The sequence below is a fragment of the Canis lupus genome, chromosome 17 (assembly GCF_011100685.1).
Source record: "Canis lupus familiaris isolate Mischka breed German Shepherd chromosome 17, alternate assembly UU_Cfam_GSD_1.0, whole genome shotgun sequence".
Lineage (NCBI taxonomy): Eukaryota > Metazoa > Chordata > Mammalia > Carnivora > Canidae > Canis > Canis lupus.
Genome location: NC_049238.1, coordinates 7,479,601 through 7,495,157, shown reverse-complemented (window position 1 = coordinate 7,495,157; position 15,557 = coordinate 7,479,601). Strand labels below are relative to the sequence as shown.

General features: G+C 52.4%; 1 long non-coding RNA gene across 2 annotated transcripts; it reads right to left on the bottom strand.

Annotated features, from left to right (window-relative positions):
• Positions 1 to 8,725: 8,725 nt before the first annotated feature.
• On the bottom strand, positions 8,726 to 11,304 carry LOC111090487. 2 transcript variants are annotated; one of them, XR_005371796.1, is made up of 2 exons: positions 10,995 to 11,304; positions 8,726 to 10,512 (listed from the first exon to the last, which is right to left on the bottom strand). It is a non-coding gene; the product is annotated as an uncharacterized LOC111090487 (long non-coding RNA). The 2 variants fall into 2 exon arrangements; XR_005371795.1 differs by lacking the exon at positions 10,995 to 11,304 and adding an exon at positions 10,664 to 10,924.
• Between the last annotated feature and the right edge of the window lie 4,253 nt (positions 11,305 to 15,557).

The window sequence follows — 15,557 nt, the reverse complement described above, 5'->3', positions numbered from 1 at the left end:
TAGTTTCGTTGAGAAAGATCCATTCTTTGAATTAATTTGACAACTGAATTTAGTTTCTCTGGATTTTCAGGTATTAATGTGTGTTTTCTTTATGTACAACTGGAACAGGGGCTCTTTAGCCTTTACATGATGGAATCTGACTGAGAATGCATAAGCACAAAGGCAGAATGTGCTAGCAGAACCAGGCTGCAGGATGTCTAACTGGCCTCAGGGACACCTGGGTCCAGGGCCCCAGACTTAGGCAGGTCTGTCTCCCCCTCTTCTTGTCCTATGGCAACGTTGTTCCTTAGCCCTTGGTCTCTCCTCTCTTTCCTTCCTGTCCTGTCCCCGTCATATCTCTGTAGCTTCTGTACAGACATATGTCCACTTCTGAGGCCTAAGAAGTGCAGTCTGCTTCTAGAAAAAAGGTGTGTGTGTTTGACGTGTGTGTGTGGACAGATACCGTCACAGGAAGGAGTGTTGTTACCTGGGCCACCTATTTCCCACCTGTTTCCATGCCTGGTACCACCTGCTCTGCTCTTTCGGCTTCCTACCCCTTGAGGACACTCCTTTGATGAGCTCCCTCTTCCCAAAGGAGGGGCCTCAGCTTCTCTGCTATTCCTCTTCCTTGTTTCCCACCTTGATGGGTTCCTAGAGAGGGGAACTTCAGAAGTCACGGAAGGCCACCGCCTGCTGCAGTTTTTTCCCAGGGGTGAGTGGTTGCGCTGCAGACCTGTAGCTGGAGGCCAGGGTCTGCCCCACCTCCTCCTGACCTTCCCTGCCTCTCTTTTCCTTTCCCTCCTCCTGGGGGGGTCCTCACTGCAGAGTGGAGAGCCTGTATGCCATGGTATTAACCCCCAGACGCAGTGCCATGGGCTAGTGGGGCGCGATCGTGTGCTCGGTGAGCCAGGGTGTTTCGAAGACGGGCGTCAGCATCATCGGGCCAAGGGCAGTGGAACCAGCCCAGCCCAGTGTTCAGCCCCAGCCCTGCTGCCCACCCCTTCAGAGCCTTGACTGTTTACCCTCCCTGAGTCTCAGCTCCTCCTCTGGCGTGAGCCCAGTACTTCATTTTCGTGAGGATGAGATGAGGTACTTGTGTTGGGTACTCATTGAGAACAGCATGAGGCTCACAAGTACTCGGTACAGCTTGTCTCTCAGCTGCCACCCTTCCCTCACCTTGGCACACACCCCTCTGAACCGAACAGATATCTTAATACTGCTTAGTACTGAGGTTCTTCTAGGGTAGTGGTGCCCCCCAGCTTTTGTTCTGGGGGATTCCTGAAAGGGAGGTGGAGGATCTGAGCTGAATCTGTGATGGACGGTCAGGGAAACTTTACAAACAGAGTTGCAGATAACCTGCTCCAGGCACCCAGGCTCCGTCCTCAGTGCCTTGTAGCAGCCCCATCTCTGCAGGGTTGAGATTCTTTAAGTACATGCTACAATCCTCACCTTCCTCCGAAACACAGGTTTCATATTCGGTAGTTTTTGTTTGTAATGGTACATGCAGAAGGTACACACAGGCGGTCATGGGCCAGGCCCAGCCTAAAGAGTAGGGGCTTGGCTTTCACAACAGGACCATCCTGGGGGCTGCTGAATGAATAATGGCTTCTCCCCCAGTCGTGCTCCAGATCTCTCTCATTCTCTAATATCCCTGGCCTGATGCCTAAATATATTTTTTACCAACTATTTAAAAGAAAATTGTGGGGGCATCTGGGTGGCTCGGTTGGTCAAGCATCTGCCTTCAGCTAAGGTCATGATCCTGGGGGTCCCAGGATCAAGCCCCACATTGGGCTCCCCACTCAATGGGGAGTGTGCTTCTCCTTCTCTCTCTGCCTTTCTATTCTCTCTCTCGAATAAATAAATAAAATCTTTTTTAAAATGAAAATAAAATGTCCAAGTGTTTAATAAATAAATAAAAGGAAGTTGTTTTCAAAGCAGTCAGGGTGGTGAGCAGGGAAAGTAGCTGAGGGCACAGTAGGACATCTGGGCTCTGGTTGGTTCTGCACCTTACCCTGTATGGCAAGCTGCTCTCATGGCTTCCATACCTCTCTGTATGCATGTTATACTTCAATTAAAAACTCTTATTAGAAAATAATTATTTTATCAAAGTCACCTGTACCCATTGTAATAAATTACCCCATCTAATCCCGCTGAAATAACTCCTGATAGTGTAAGCTATATTTATTTAAATATTTTTCTGTTTTTATAAACAACTATATACCCATTTGTTTTAGTAATGCAGTGGGACCATACTATTTATGCTGTTCTTCATCTTGGTTTTTATAACTAATTTTCTCAAGTATGGACATACAGAGAGATGTACTTCATTCTTGTGTATAAACCTCAGAGTATTTTATTACATGGCTGATCCATAAGCTAACTCTTCCTCTATTGATGGTTATGCCAAAAAAAGACATCTTTTTTCTTCTTTTTTTTAAAGATTAATTTATTGGGGAGGCAAGATGGTGGAAAAGTAGGGGGTTCTTGAATCATCTGGTCCCCCAAACTTACCTAGGTAACTTTCAAAGACTCTGGAAACCTATGAATGCAACCTGAGATGTAAAGAGAGAACAACTGGAATGCTACAGAGAGAAAAGTGATCGCTTCTGACAAAATATTTATTTTAGAGAGATAGCGTGTGTGAGTGGGAGGAGGGGTGGGGGAAAGGGGAGAGAATACTCGAGCAGACTCCTTACTGAGTGCAGAGCCCAAGACGGCTCGATCCCAGGACCCTGAGATCATGATCTGAGCCGAAATCAAGTCAGACGCTTAACCGACTGAGCCACCTAGGCACCCTGTAACCCAACTTATTTTTTTAAATGGACATAGTAATTGTATGAAACACCCATTTTAGCAAAGCAATCTAAATTTCATTTCAGTTATTTGTTCCCCTTTTTTGCATATGGAATTTGAGAGAATTTCAGTGTTCTAGTTAGAATATAGTTTTGGCTTTATCTGTAGGATCCACCATTTTGTCAAAAGAAGCAAATATTTTGTAACATAGTTGGGCTGTTCTTAATGATGTACTTTTCAGTACCATTTATGGAGTGTGTTATTATGCCTGCAACTATAATTATTAAAAAGTTCCTAAGACAAATGTATGGGTTTTCATCTCATGGAAGACCCACAGCAAGTACTCTCCAGCGGCCATGAGCAGAGCAGCCTCTACCAGGTCATGGGCAGGGGAACCATGGCACTTCGGGTGAGGAATCTGCTGCTGGCCTGGCTGTGGAGGATGAAGGAGAGGAGCTGGACATGGCCTTGAGGCATTTGGCCTCAGTAAAGGCAGGGATAGAGTTATCACTGGCTGATAGGGCTGACCCCAGCAAAGCGAGTGTAGGGTGAGGAAGTAATGATCCCATCTGACCAGAGGAAGCTTATTTAAAATCTAATTCAGATCAGCTCCCTTTCTTAGAAACCCTCTAGTGGCTTAGTCTCTCCATAAAAGCCAAAGCCCTCCCAGCCTCCAAGGCACAGTGTGACCTGACCCCTTCTGCAGTGTCCTCCACTCACTCATCATCATTGCACTGACCTTGCGGCTTCTAGAACACCAGTCATTCTCTTTAGCTGGAGCCTTTGCAGATACATTTCCTCTGCTTGGCGTGCTCTTCCTCGGCGGGCCATTGGCATGTCTGTCACACTTCAGGGCACAGCTACCCTATGTAAAACAGTCATGCCCCTGCCCCCCACGCTACCCATGCCTTTACTGCAGCAGATACCCAGTACAGTGTGCTTGTAAAAGACTCTTTATTATGGAAAATTTCAAACGTACACCAAAGTAGAAAACAGCTTAATGAGCTTCCATGTACCCATCACCTGCTTCAGCGATTAACAATAAAACTTCTCTTGTTTTGTGGTTACTCCTATCCATTGGCCCCATTACTTTGAAATATATTGATCCCAGATATCATATTATTTTATCCATAAATACCCATAGTGCTTTTTTTGTTTGTTTATTGTTTGCCCTCCATCCCATACCAGAATGCAACTCTGTAAAAATAGGGATATTTTTTATTTTTGGTCTGCTTCATTTTGTTCACTGCTGTACATACAGCATGTGCCACCGTGCCTGGCACCTAGTCGCTATCTAATAAATTTGTATTAAATGAATAGTTAGGTGGAACTTTGGATTTAATACCAAGGGGCTATTCTCCGTTGGCAAGAGCTGTTTCAGGGCTGGAAGGTCTCACTGGAGTAGCTGAGGACAGGACTAGGGAAAGGGAATTGGAAAGAGGGATGGTAGACTGCACTTGGTAGGAGTTTTTGGATATAAGGGAACAGAAAATAGGACATGTGAGATCAAGAGATGGTTTTGTTTAGGAGAAATCCCAGCATGTCTGCATGTTACTGGAAATCATCCAGAAAAAGGAAAGAGTGTTGATGTCAGAGAGAGGACAGTTCCCGGAGTGATACCATAAGTGTGGGGTTATCTATTGCTGTGTGACAGATTGCCTGGAAACAGCAGCTTGAAATAACAGAGTTATGTAACTGTTTCAGTGGGTCCAGAATTCAGGAGCAGGCTAGCTGGGTGGTTCAGATGCAGGACCTCCTGAGGGTACAGCCAAGGCTACCGCCATCCACAGCTGTGACCTGGGCTAGAGGATGCCCTTCCTCGCCCAGACTCTCAGCTGCAGGCAAGAGGACGCCTTCTCAGATGCATGGCTGCAGGCAGGAGGTCTCCGTTTGTTGCTACATGGACCTCTCCATGGGTTGATGGGGTGTTATGACACAGTAGCTAACTTCCCCCAAAGGTATCCAGAATTCCAACCAAGTTGGAAGCCACAGTGCTTCTTATCACCTGGTATCAGAGGGCATACATCATCACTTACTTACCTTTTCTTCCATCAGTTAGAAGGGAGTCACTGAATAGAGCACACACTTAGAGAGGAATTAGATGCCATCTTCCTAGTGGAAGGAGCGTCAAGAAGGGTGGCCAGGTGAAATAAATACAGGACACCTAGTGAGAGTTGAATTTCAGATAAATAGGGCAGCCCGGGTGGCCTCAGCGGTTTAGCGCCGCCTTCAGCCCAGGGCCTGATCCTGGAGTCCGGGGATCGAGTCCCATGTCGGGCTCCCTGCATGGAGCCTGCTTTTCCCTCTGCCTATGTCTCTGCCTCTCTCTCTCTCTCTCTCTCTCTCTCTGTATTTCTCATGAATAAATAAATAAGATATTTAAAAAGTTTTTTTTCAGATAAACAAGTGACTTACCAGAGTGTGCACCACATGTTGCATGGGCCATACTTCCATTAGAAATTTTTTTATTTATTCAGAATTCAAATTTAATGGATGACCTGTATTTTTGTTAGATCGGGCAACCCTAGAGAGAATTTGTTGATGCAATTTAGAATGAACATGGTAGCAAAGGAGGGTGTGGTACACAGAGATGGTGACCACCTCAGTGGTTTTCAGATGTCTCTTTGTTCCACAGTAAGAAATACATTTGACATTGTGACTCAGAACACGCATACATCAGGTGTTATAGAGCATGGTCGATAAAGCACGCTGAGATTTCTCTATCCTATGCTATTGCAGTTCTTCATTCTCCCCCCCCGCCCCGCAGCGCCACCCATGTAATAAGTTTTACACCCATTGAATTGACTTCACAACTCACTAATGATGGATCCAGCTCCAAGCTGAAAATTAGTGGATGGTTTTTTTGAACTCCAGGAGCGTGGTGCAGAGCAGGGTATGGTTTGTCTCCCAGGTTTGTGCTTGTTGCTACAATGTGTGATTGTGACACATTGTGGAGTGAGCTGGATCTTCCATGAGAATTTTTTTTTTCTACTAAATGCACAAGATGAGTAACTCGTTTTCAAAGCTCTATCGTCAGCATCATTTAAATGCAAAACAGATTTTTTTAAAGGTTTATTTGAGAGAGTGCCCCCACATGTGAGCATGGGGGTGGGGGGAGAATCTCGAGCAGACTCCCTCTGAGCGCACAGCCAGCCGCAGGGCTTCGTCTCAGGACCCTGAGATCATGACCTGAGCTGGAACCAAGAGTTGGAGGCTCACCCGACCAAGCCACCGAGGCGCCCCCATAAATGCAAAACAGATTTTATAGAAGAAAAGTTTTTGTGGTTTTATAAGATAATGTGAAAGAATTTATAGTTCTTAGGTAAATTTTCAATGCATTAAGAAGTTGGGGGTTTTACTTGATTGCTTTTGGCTTTGAAATGATTTTCAAACTTCACTTCACCTGTGTAGCCATGAGGCTGAAGCAAAATCCTGGAGTTGACGCTCTCACTTTGAGCGAATATAGATGATGGGGCTCACCCAACCATGTAACTCTTTTTAACAGAGATCAGCTTCCATGTCACATACTCAGTAGGAAACTTGTCTTTGAGAATATCAAAAGTAATGTATTTTAGTCCAATAAAAGTCCACAGTAAATTAATATGTTGGGTCTTGGAATGACTGAATTTTATGGATATCTTGAAAGAGGAGAATAAAGCATTAGCAAAGTGTGTGTGTGTGTGTGTGTGTGTGTGTGTGTGAATACTATAAGTAGATACTTGATTTTTTTTTATCAGTATCCCTAAAAAGTTTATATAACCAAGTTGGCATAATTATTTTTTCCTCCTCCTTGGGGAAAATGTAGAATTGTCTTGTAGTTGGAATTTCCTTCTATTTAGGCATGTATAATAACTTAGGATTCTTGCACATCTTGAATATGCACGGGAAATTCCAGTCCTAGTAATTTTTATTCTTGAAAATCAGTTTCTATCCCCATGTAAATTTTCCTAAATTAATTAGTGCAATACAGAAGCCTAACAGTTATATCTGAATGAACTATTTTGGAAATTAGGGTGCTGTCTCCTCAAAACATGTCCCCTTCATCACGAATGAGCACATACTGGGTGGAGAAATTGACTGGAAACTATGCCTCTGCGCGGCTCTCCTGGTGGGGAGTGGGAACCCCTGATGTGGTGGGTGCCAGGAGTGGAACTTCAGAGTTGGAGGGCCAGATGCCTTCTTGGAGGAGAGGGAGGTTGGCTGTATTTTTCTAGTAGCCTTGGGTTTCTTTGAGACGAGGACAGAATCATGAGCCCCAGACTCCATATTTGAAGGAAGCTTCGCGTTCAGTCACAGCACCTGCCTGCTTGGGATTCCACTACCATATCCCTGTGCACTCACTGTCGAGTTAGTTTCTGCTTACACACCCCATTGACGAGAGGTCTCCTTCCCAGTTCAGCTGCTCCAATTGTGAGTTCAAAACGGGGGGCTTGAAACCTTCCTCTCCACCCACCCCTCCTCTCCCTTCCTCCCGCCCCTGCTGGTTCTGCACAGCAAGTGAGTGTCTCCTCTATCCTCCTCGAGGCCCCATGCCTTGTCTCCATCACCCCACAGTCCTTCCCTCCTGCTAGAGCCACCTTCTGGCCTCCACTCGAGGACCGAGGACCATAGCTTTTGGGCCAGAAGCTTGTTTCCCAATTTTGCTAGATCTGAGACCAGACTTCCCTGATCCTGCTTGACTCCTTTGTCACAGTGGCCACTGTCAGGCGCTTGGCCTCTTCGGTGTCACTGCTGGTGCCTCGTCCTCACCACCCACACAGGTGCTGACATGCTCCAGGATTTCTTCTTTGAATCTTTCATTCCCCCTCCTCAATATCACCTTCTCTGGGTGTTCCTGAGCCACCCACGAAACTGTGGGCCACTGGCCAAAGCCAGACTTCTCGGCCCCGTGCCCCACCCACCCAAATACGTGTTCCTCGTCCTCACCCCTCCTCTTGTAACTTGGGTCACAAATCGAGGCTCGTGTGGATATTGACTGACTACTCAGTGCCGGTGACCAAGCAGAGGGCCCTGTTCTGGAACCCGCGGGGCCAGCTGGGGGAGACTGGTGGTGCCTGCCGGGCATACTGAAGGTGAGGCAGGGTGACGAGGGCCGGGCGGGGGGCCTGCTGCTGTGTTAACAAGGCCACGTCAGGACAGGCCCATGAAGAAGTGAGATTGGGAAACAGGCGTGAAGGACACCTCGGGGAGGAACATTGCAGGGAGAGATCCTGGAGAACAGTTTCCGATTCTGCAGGTTTGGAGCATGGCAGCCGCTGCTCACCTGGGCCCTGCTCTGAGAGCCACTGAGCCACAGCAGAGGCCCCCGGGGGGTGGCATGGAGGGGCAGACTCCGGTGACCGAGGCAAGAGCGGCTTGGCATCAGCTTGCACCTCTGCGTCCGCACCGCCCGGCAAACGTCAGGCCACCAAGGCCGGTCCCTGGCTCTGCCACTGGAGCAGCACCCCCTGGGCGCCCACCTTCCGGCGGCCTTGCCTCCCTCCCCCGTGCTCCCTGTCCTCCCTCAGCCCTTCCGCCTCCCCGCCAAGGCCCCTTCTGCACACGGATGGCAGCAGACCGCGCTGTGGGAAACTGAGCCTTTCGTGGAGAACAGCTTTCAAACCTCAGAATGGAGTCTGAGCAGAAGGAAACCAGAGGAGGCCTGGGTCGGGTCCAGACTTGCTCGCGGCTCAGCTGCCAGTCAGTGGCCAAGTCACTTAACCCGTCTGTGCCTTGGTGTCTGTGTCTGTAAAATGGGTTTAATAGTAGCTGTCCCCTAAAGACTTCAGAGGATGTTTGTGAAGCTTAATGAGTGAGGTCCATTAAACCCCTCAGAAGAAAGGTGTAACTAAATACAAAGCACTATTGTAATTAGCTCTCAGGCTCTTTAAACCAGGTCGCATCTTGTTTTAAGAGAGTTACCATGACGACGGGTTTGTTTGAAAAACACATAAAAAAGGTGTGGCCATAAATCTCACAATAATAAGTAAATTTATTTTGCTGGTTTCTATTGTAATAAAGAACCGTCTAGCTCCTGACCAAGAGTCTCGCGCTGACGGCCAGCCTCGACTGGTAACGTCTGCGTCTCGTCCACCGCGGCACGGATGGTCTTCGCGGCCCTCTTGGGCACACAACAGGCACTTAATAAATGATTTTGGGTTAATGAACTCATGGTGCCTGATGCTCCGTAGGCTCCGGGTGGTTGTTGGCTGCATGGCGTGGAGATGCAGTGGTGGCCCTGGTCACGCCGATGACGTATTAGGGTTCTCCAGAGATCAGAGCCAGTAGGCGAGAATAGATGCGTACAGAGATTTACTATGAGGAACTGGCTAACGTGGTGATGGAGGCTGACAAGTCCCAAGACCCGCCGTCCGCCAGCTGGAGCCCCCGGAGAGCCAGTGCGCTTCCCTCCAAGGCCAGAGGCCTGCAAACCAGAAGAGGCCATAGCTCCAGTCAGAAAGCCAGCAGGCTGGAGACCCAAGAAGAGCCAGTTTTTCCATCCAAATCTGAAGGCCAGAGAAGACCCAGCTCCCAGCCGTGCAGTCGGGCTGGACGAGTTCCCTCTTGCTCTGCCTTTTTGTTCTATTCAGGTCTTCAGCTGTTTGGATGAGGCCCACCCACATCAGGGAGGGCCATCTGCTTTACTCAGTCTACCAACTAAAATGTTAATCTCATCCAGAGACACCCTCACGGGCACACCCAGGATGATGTTTGACCAAATGTCTGGGCATCCAGGGGCCCAGTCACGTTGACGCATGAAATTAGCCAGCGTGGTGGCATTTGCTGTGCCCTCCCCATGCGCCAGGCATGGAATTCGGTGCACGGTCCAACCTCATTCAATGGATCCGTGGACAGATGGGTGTGGGGAAGCCGCTGGATTCAGTCTAGTGCTACACAGACACTGGACGGTATTTCGGGGGCACCAGCGAAAGTTTGGGAACAGATGGTAATAAACTCCTGAAGTTTCAGGTGGGAAGACGAGGCTGAGCAGATTAAGGGGGACAGCAGACAACACAGCTCTTACAATGCAACAACAGTGGGGAGAGTGAGGAGGTCCGGGTTTGAGTCAACTGGAAGGATCGTGCTCCAAGTCCACTGGGTGGTTCTTCCCTCCTGGGACAGCGCCCCCTGTTCCAGGCCCGAAGGCCTCCCTGGCCAGCCCGCAGTCCAGTGCGTGCTTCTGGAACTACCAGGCTTGCAGGTCAGCGTGCATGGCCACTAAGCCTCCTCCCTCATGCTCGCTGGCTGGGGAGATCCAGAGTCCCCAGCACGGCCCGGCTTGAGGCAGAACCTGGCTACCTGGCCAGGGCTTGCAGGGGGTGGGAGGCGGCCCTGGGGGTCGGGCCCTGGGGCTGGGATGGAGGGGCAAGGGCCCAGACCCGGCTGAGGGCCCCGGCCACCTGACCACCTTCCAGCAGAGGCTTCTTACAGCAGAGGCTGAAGACAGGGAGGAGGGGGAGAGTGGGAGTCCCCAGGGGGAGAGGGAGGGACGCCTCCTCCCCGTCGGCAGGGCCCTGTTGACGTCGACGGCAGGCTCTTCCAGGCCTGTGGGCCGCTCTGCGCCCCCGAGGGCTGCTCCTCTCGGCGCAGGGGCGACGGAGAGTGGATCTTTGAAGAATCGTTCAAGAAATGTCTGCTGGAAAATCACTCTTGCCCCTCAGGTTGGCCTGGCAAGCGGGGTCACTCCCCGCATGTAGTCAGGTGCAGCCCCACATGAAGAAACGCAGTGCGTCCTTTCCTCAGGGAGAGTGGAGGCAGGTGCTGCACCCAAGTCCATGAACAGACTCGGGCTGGGGGTGAGAACGCGCCAGCTCGCCCTGGGCCTGGGGAGCCCTCAACCTCCCCCCTCCCCCGGTTCTGTCCCTCCCTCCTGGCTCTGCTCTCCCTCGGGTCTTACTACTGCTTTTTAAACCTTAGCTGTTCGTCCAGGAGGCCTGTCGTCCCCTTCACCCCTTCCCTGCAGATTAGCCACCTGCAGCCCCAGCAGGTCCCGGGAGGCCGGCTGTGTCCCCTGGTTCTGAGTCGACCCAGCCAAAGGGGCAGGGTGCTGGGGTGGGTTCCCCTGTGTGCCTCTGGCCGCTCCTGGCTCCTGGCCGGAGCCTGGTGACAGAGGTGACATGGGGCAAGGCCGGGGACAGCTCTCCTTCCAACAAGGCCTGACTGGTCGCCCCTTGGTGAGTGGACAGAGTTCCTGGAGTTCCTGGTAACCATGGCAACCTCCTGCCTGCCACCGGGCCTCCTACCTGCACTCAGCGGCCACGACTGCATCTCCCCCGTGCCAGAGCTGCAAACTTGGAAACGTTGCTAGAACTCCGTGGATTTCTTCATCTGTAAAATGGGTGTGATTATTTCTACCCCACAAGGCTGTGAGAGGCATTTAACGAGGTAAAGTGTGCAAAGACTCTGGCAGCGCCTAGAAAACGGTAGGTTCCTGGGGGGTGTTGGACATCACCCCCTCTGGCCCCAGCATGGACCAGCTTAGCCACAAGTGTGGCACCGCAGGTACCATGGAGTCAGGCAGTGGGGAGGGGCACCCAGGCCCCAGGCCCCGTGTCAGGGAAGTGGGCTCCGTGACCACGGAAGCAGGGTTCTTAGAGTCCTGGGTGCCCCTCCCCACTGCCTGACTCCCGTGGTACCACCACCGGTTCATCAGTGGGAGCCAAAATCTCCAATAGATTGTCCCTCCCTCCTCCTGATACAACCTGCCAGACACATTCCATCTTTCAGGAGTCATCTCTTTGGATCAAGAACAGAGGAGACGTACTTTCGGGATGTGCTTCTCCTTCCTGGCTCATGCTGCCCGGTGGGCTGCCGTCACCTCCCTTCCCTCCGCTCAGGAGATGACCAAGGCCCCACGTGGAAAAATCTCTTCTCGTTTCCCTGCAGTTTTCTAGATGAGAATAAACCCCCAACTTTGGATGAATTCTGAGCAATTCACAGCCTCCATCCTCCCCATCCTTTCCCTTTCTCCCTTTGGTTTCAGAATCCCTGTCTCTTCGGTTTCAAATACTTGCTTTTTTTTTTTCCAAAAGCACATCTGCAGGTAAAATCACAACAGACAATACATAAACCTGACCTGGAACTTGGGAGTTTTTATGAAATATTTCTGCACTTCCAGGCTGCAAAATCTCTGGTGGCAAAATGTCACAGTGAGAGCCCCTGCAGTTCTGTGGGGCTGCTGTGTGTCTGGAGGATCGGCGTGTCCCGTGGCTCCCAGAAGACCTGCCAGGTGGCCACCAGCGTGATCTAAAGGCAGGAGCCAGACGGGCCAGGAGTGACTGGGGTGGAGGGAGGGAAGTGACTCAGAGGAAGCCCCCAGGCCACCACCTTCAGCTCCCGAGGGCGCTCAGGCCCTGGAGACCTTGACTTGGTTCACCTGACCGCATCCCCAGCTTCCTTCATTAGGACATGATCTCTAAAGAGGACTTGGGGCTCCGGAAAGTGATGTCAGTCATACTTGAAAATACTCGTCGGTCAGATGGCTCCCCAGCCTACAAGGAAGCCGGGCCCTGCGCACCCTGAGGGCCCTTTGCGCCCTCTGCCTCCCAGCCAGTGGATGGGGTGGGGAGGGGCGTGGGACGGCAATGACAGGGTGGGGTGGCTCTGAAACCCCAAGCACAGGGGCCAGCCCAGGGAGGCAGCAGCGGGGCCCCAGGAGCCCCGGGCACCCCGAGGGCCTGGGCCTCCATCCCGGGGCAGAGGCTCCATCCAGCAGCTCCTTGAGCCCAAGGATGACTTGGCCAATTTACGCCCCCCTGCTTCCCTGATTGCCTCACCACCCTGCCCTTCTCTGCAGGGTTGCTCATCCAACATCAGTTATTTTTCAGAGGCGGGGGCTGGGGCCCCGAAATGCTTGAGGAGGAAACCGGGGTGGATTGCATTTACACCAAAGGCTTTGAAGCCCTTGCCCTTTCCGACTCCTTGTGTGGGTGAGGACAGGAAGGAGCCAGTACCCCCGTGCTCTGGCCCATCTCATCGTCGTAGGTGGGCACCAGCCTCTTCCTGGGCCGGGAGGGAGGCCCCACGTCCCCCAGCAGCCAGAGGGCACGGGCAGCCCGGCAGGCTTCACCCCACGGCTGCATCTTATTTGATTGTCTCTAATCCGAAGAGAAATACACGCTGACTACTCACAAAGACCTGATTAAACGTCACAGAAATGTAACAAGGAAAACAAAATCCACCCCCACATCCCCCCCACCTCCCCGAGAGACAACGGCGTCGAATCACGACCTCCCGTGATTTCTTGGTGTTTCGACATCTGCCGACCCCCGAGCCCCCGGAGGGGCAGAGCGCTGCCCTGGGCGCTGTGACGAGCCCCGGTGCAAGGAGCCAGACCCAGTCCATGAGACACTGTCCCCGCCCGGGAGACGGGGAGACCGAACGTGACGTGTATCCTGGCTGGGGTCTCAGGACCGGTAAAGGACGGCGGGGAAAATCAAGGAAATCCCGGCAAAGGCCGGACTCGGCATCATCCTGTGGACTGTACCCCATGTTCCAAACCCACCTCGGATGTTGAGGACAGTGTGGACTGGGTGCCGCGAATATGGGAACTCCCTGTGCGGTACTCTCCAGTTTTCTGTAAATCGAAAGCTGTTGGGGAAAAAAAAATTAAGTCTACATTTTGAGAATTTAGTCGAATGAAAACAAAACCAAAAAAAAAAAAAACCAAAAAACAAAAAACAAAAAACTGAGATATGGCGAAATGGTGAGTGGCTCTGAGCATCCTCGTTGCTCGGGCTGGAAGCGGCGGGGCTCCCACGCCCGGGCCCTGCGGGGCGGCCTCCCCGTGGGCTCCTTGACAAGGAGCCGAGGCTGATATTTGAGGAGAGAGCAGTCAGGGGCTCCACCTGGACCCCTGTCCTCATCCCTCCCTGTCAGGGCCCCGTCAGGTAAGCAGCATCTTCTGCCCCGCGAATACCCCAAGCGGGGGTATTTGGAGGCCGGAGGCTGGGCCTCACTGCTCTGGATCTAGGGCTGCCGGCCACGTGGGAGGGCTCGCAGGTGCCCACTGAGCACGTAAGTGAAGGAGCCACGCGTTTGTTTCTCGGTCTTGCTGGAAGGGCTGCGTCGAGGCATGAAGCCAGAGAGCGCGCGGGTAGGGCCCCCCACCGTCCTTCACCCAGTGTCACTGGAGTCTGGATGCTGAGGCCCAGATGCCCAGTAGGCACCTTGATCCACATCCCATGGTCCTGGTCCTCAGTTCCTGGAGGGCAGAGCCGGGGTGCAGCCTCAGAGCCCCACCGCTTCCTGCCCCGCAGGTGGCCTCACGACTGCCTTCCTGCCCAACACCTGAGCAGGGGCGCGAGCCCGGGGAATTGAACGGCGGGTCCCGAGAAGCCCCACTCCTTCTGGTTCCTTCCCCTGGACGTGTGTTTATGAAGGTCTCTGCAAACACAACTGTTTGGAAAAGCCTTGAAATAGGAAACAGAGTCCCAGCTGAGTGTCTAGGTCACACGAGAGTCTGAAAAAAAAATTTTTTTTTTAACCATTTCCTTCGAGGTTGCCAAGTCTGGAGGTCCTGTCCGGATCTGCACATCCTGCAGATGAGTCAACTTGAATTTCCCTCCCCGTCCTCCACTGGCACCGTTCTCACCCGAAGCCAGCACCCTAGGGGGAGCGCGGGCCCGGTGGGGCTCCAGGCCGGCCTCCCGCTCTGCCGTCGTGACCGTTTCCGAGCCCGCGGTTCGGCGGATCCAGTAATTCACGTTGTTGTTCTGCCCTCACCACCACCCTGTTCATCCCCCAAACAGAAGCTCTGTGCCCCCGAAGACCCGCTGCCCGTGCCCCCTCCCATCAGCCCCTGGCCAACTCCAGTCCTCTCTCCATCCCTCCGCAGGTGACAGTCCTGCGTACCTCGTGTAAGGGGGGATCAGACAATACGTGTCCTTCTGTGTCTGGCTCTTCACTTGCCTAACGCTCTCTAGGTTTACCGGGACGGTGGTAGCACGTGCCAGAGCCCATCCTGGGGCTGACTAGTACTGCACTGCCTGCGGGGCCACCTCCTGCTTATCCATGCGTCCATTGACGGACACCCGAGTTGCTGCCGTGCTTTGGCTATCGTGGACGCCGACGCCGCGGACATGGGTGGACAAGTACCTGTTTGAGTCCCCGCTTTCAGTTTCATTGCAGTGAATCCGGGGCAGCTCCGGCCCCACCTGCCCGAGGACCACCTGTCACTGCCTTGCTCTGTGCGGCGCACTCACGTGTCAGGCTCCCCGCTCGCCAACGCCCCCAGCGCCCCTCCTGCACCCTCTGTGCTCCCCTGCGTGCTCGTCGGAACCCATCAGCTCTGGGGGCAGGGATTTTGTCTGTGATGGATCTCTGGGTGCAGTTTCATCATCCAGGGAAGCACTGAGCACGGATATTAAATACCAGTTATGAGAAAGGAGAGCAAAACCCACGCCGGTGATGTTACACAGGGTGTGATGCGCTGCAAGGACACGGTCGACTTACCCATCTGAGTCACCCCCGATTTATTTGTCAGGTTCCTCAAATTGTGCCAACGGCCCATTCCTCATCTAATGGGTGTTTGCCACCCACGGTCAGGCTCCGGGGATGCGTGCCTTCCTTGTCACTGCTTGGGTTTGAGCTCTTCTGGGAGTAAACCCCTTAGACTCTGGGGGAGGGGGTGGTGCTGGCGAGTGAGAGGTAGTGAGTAGCATGTCAGGGGGAAGATGCAAGCCAAATGTGACGGCCCCGTTCGGGACGGAAGTGCTTAACACAGCTCGAGGGTGTGATGGAGCCTTTGTGGCTGCGGGGATGAATGCCAGCTCTGTCCCCGTGCTCAGCCCTGCCCACTGAGCAGG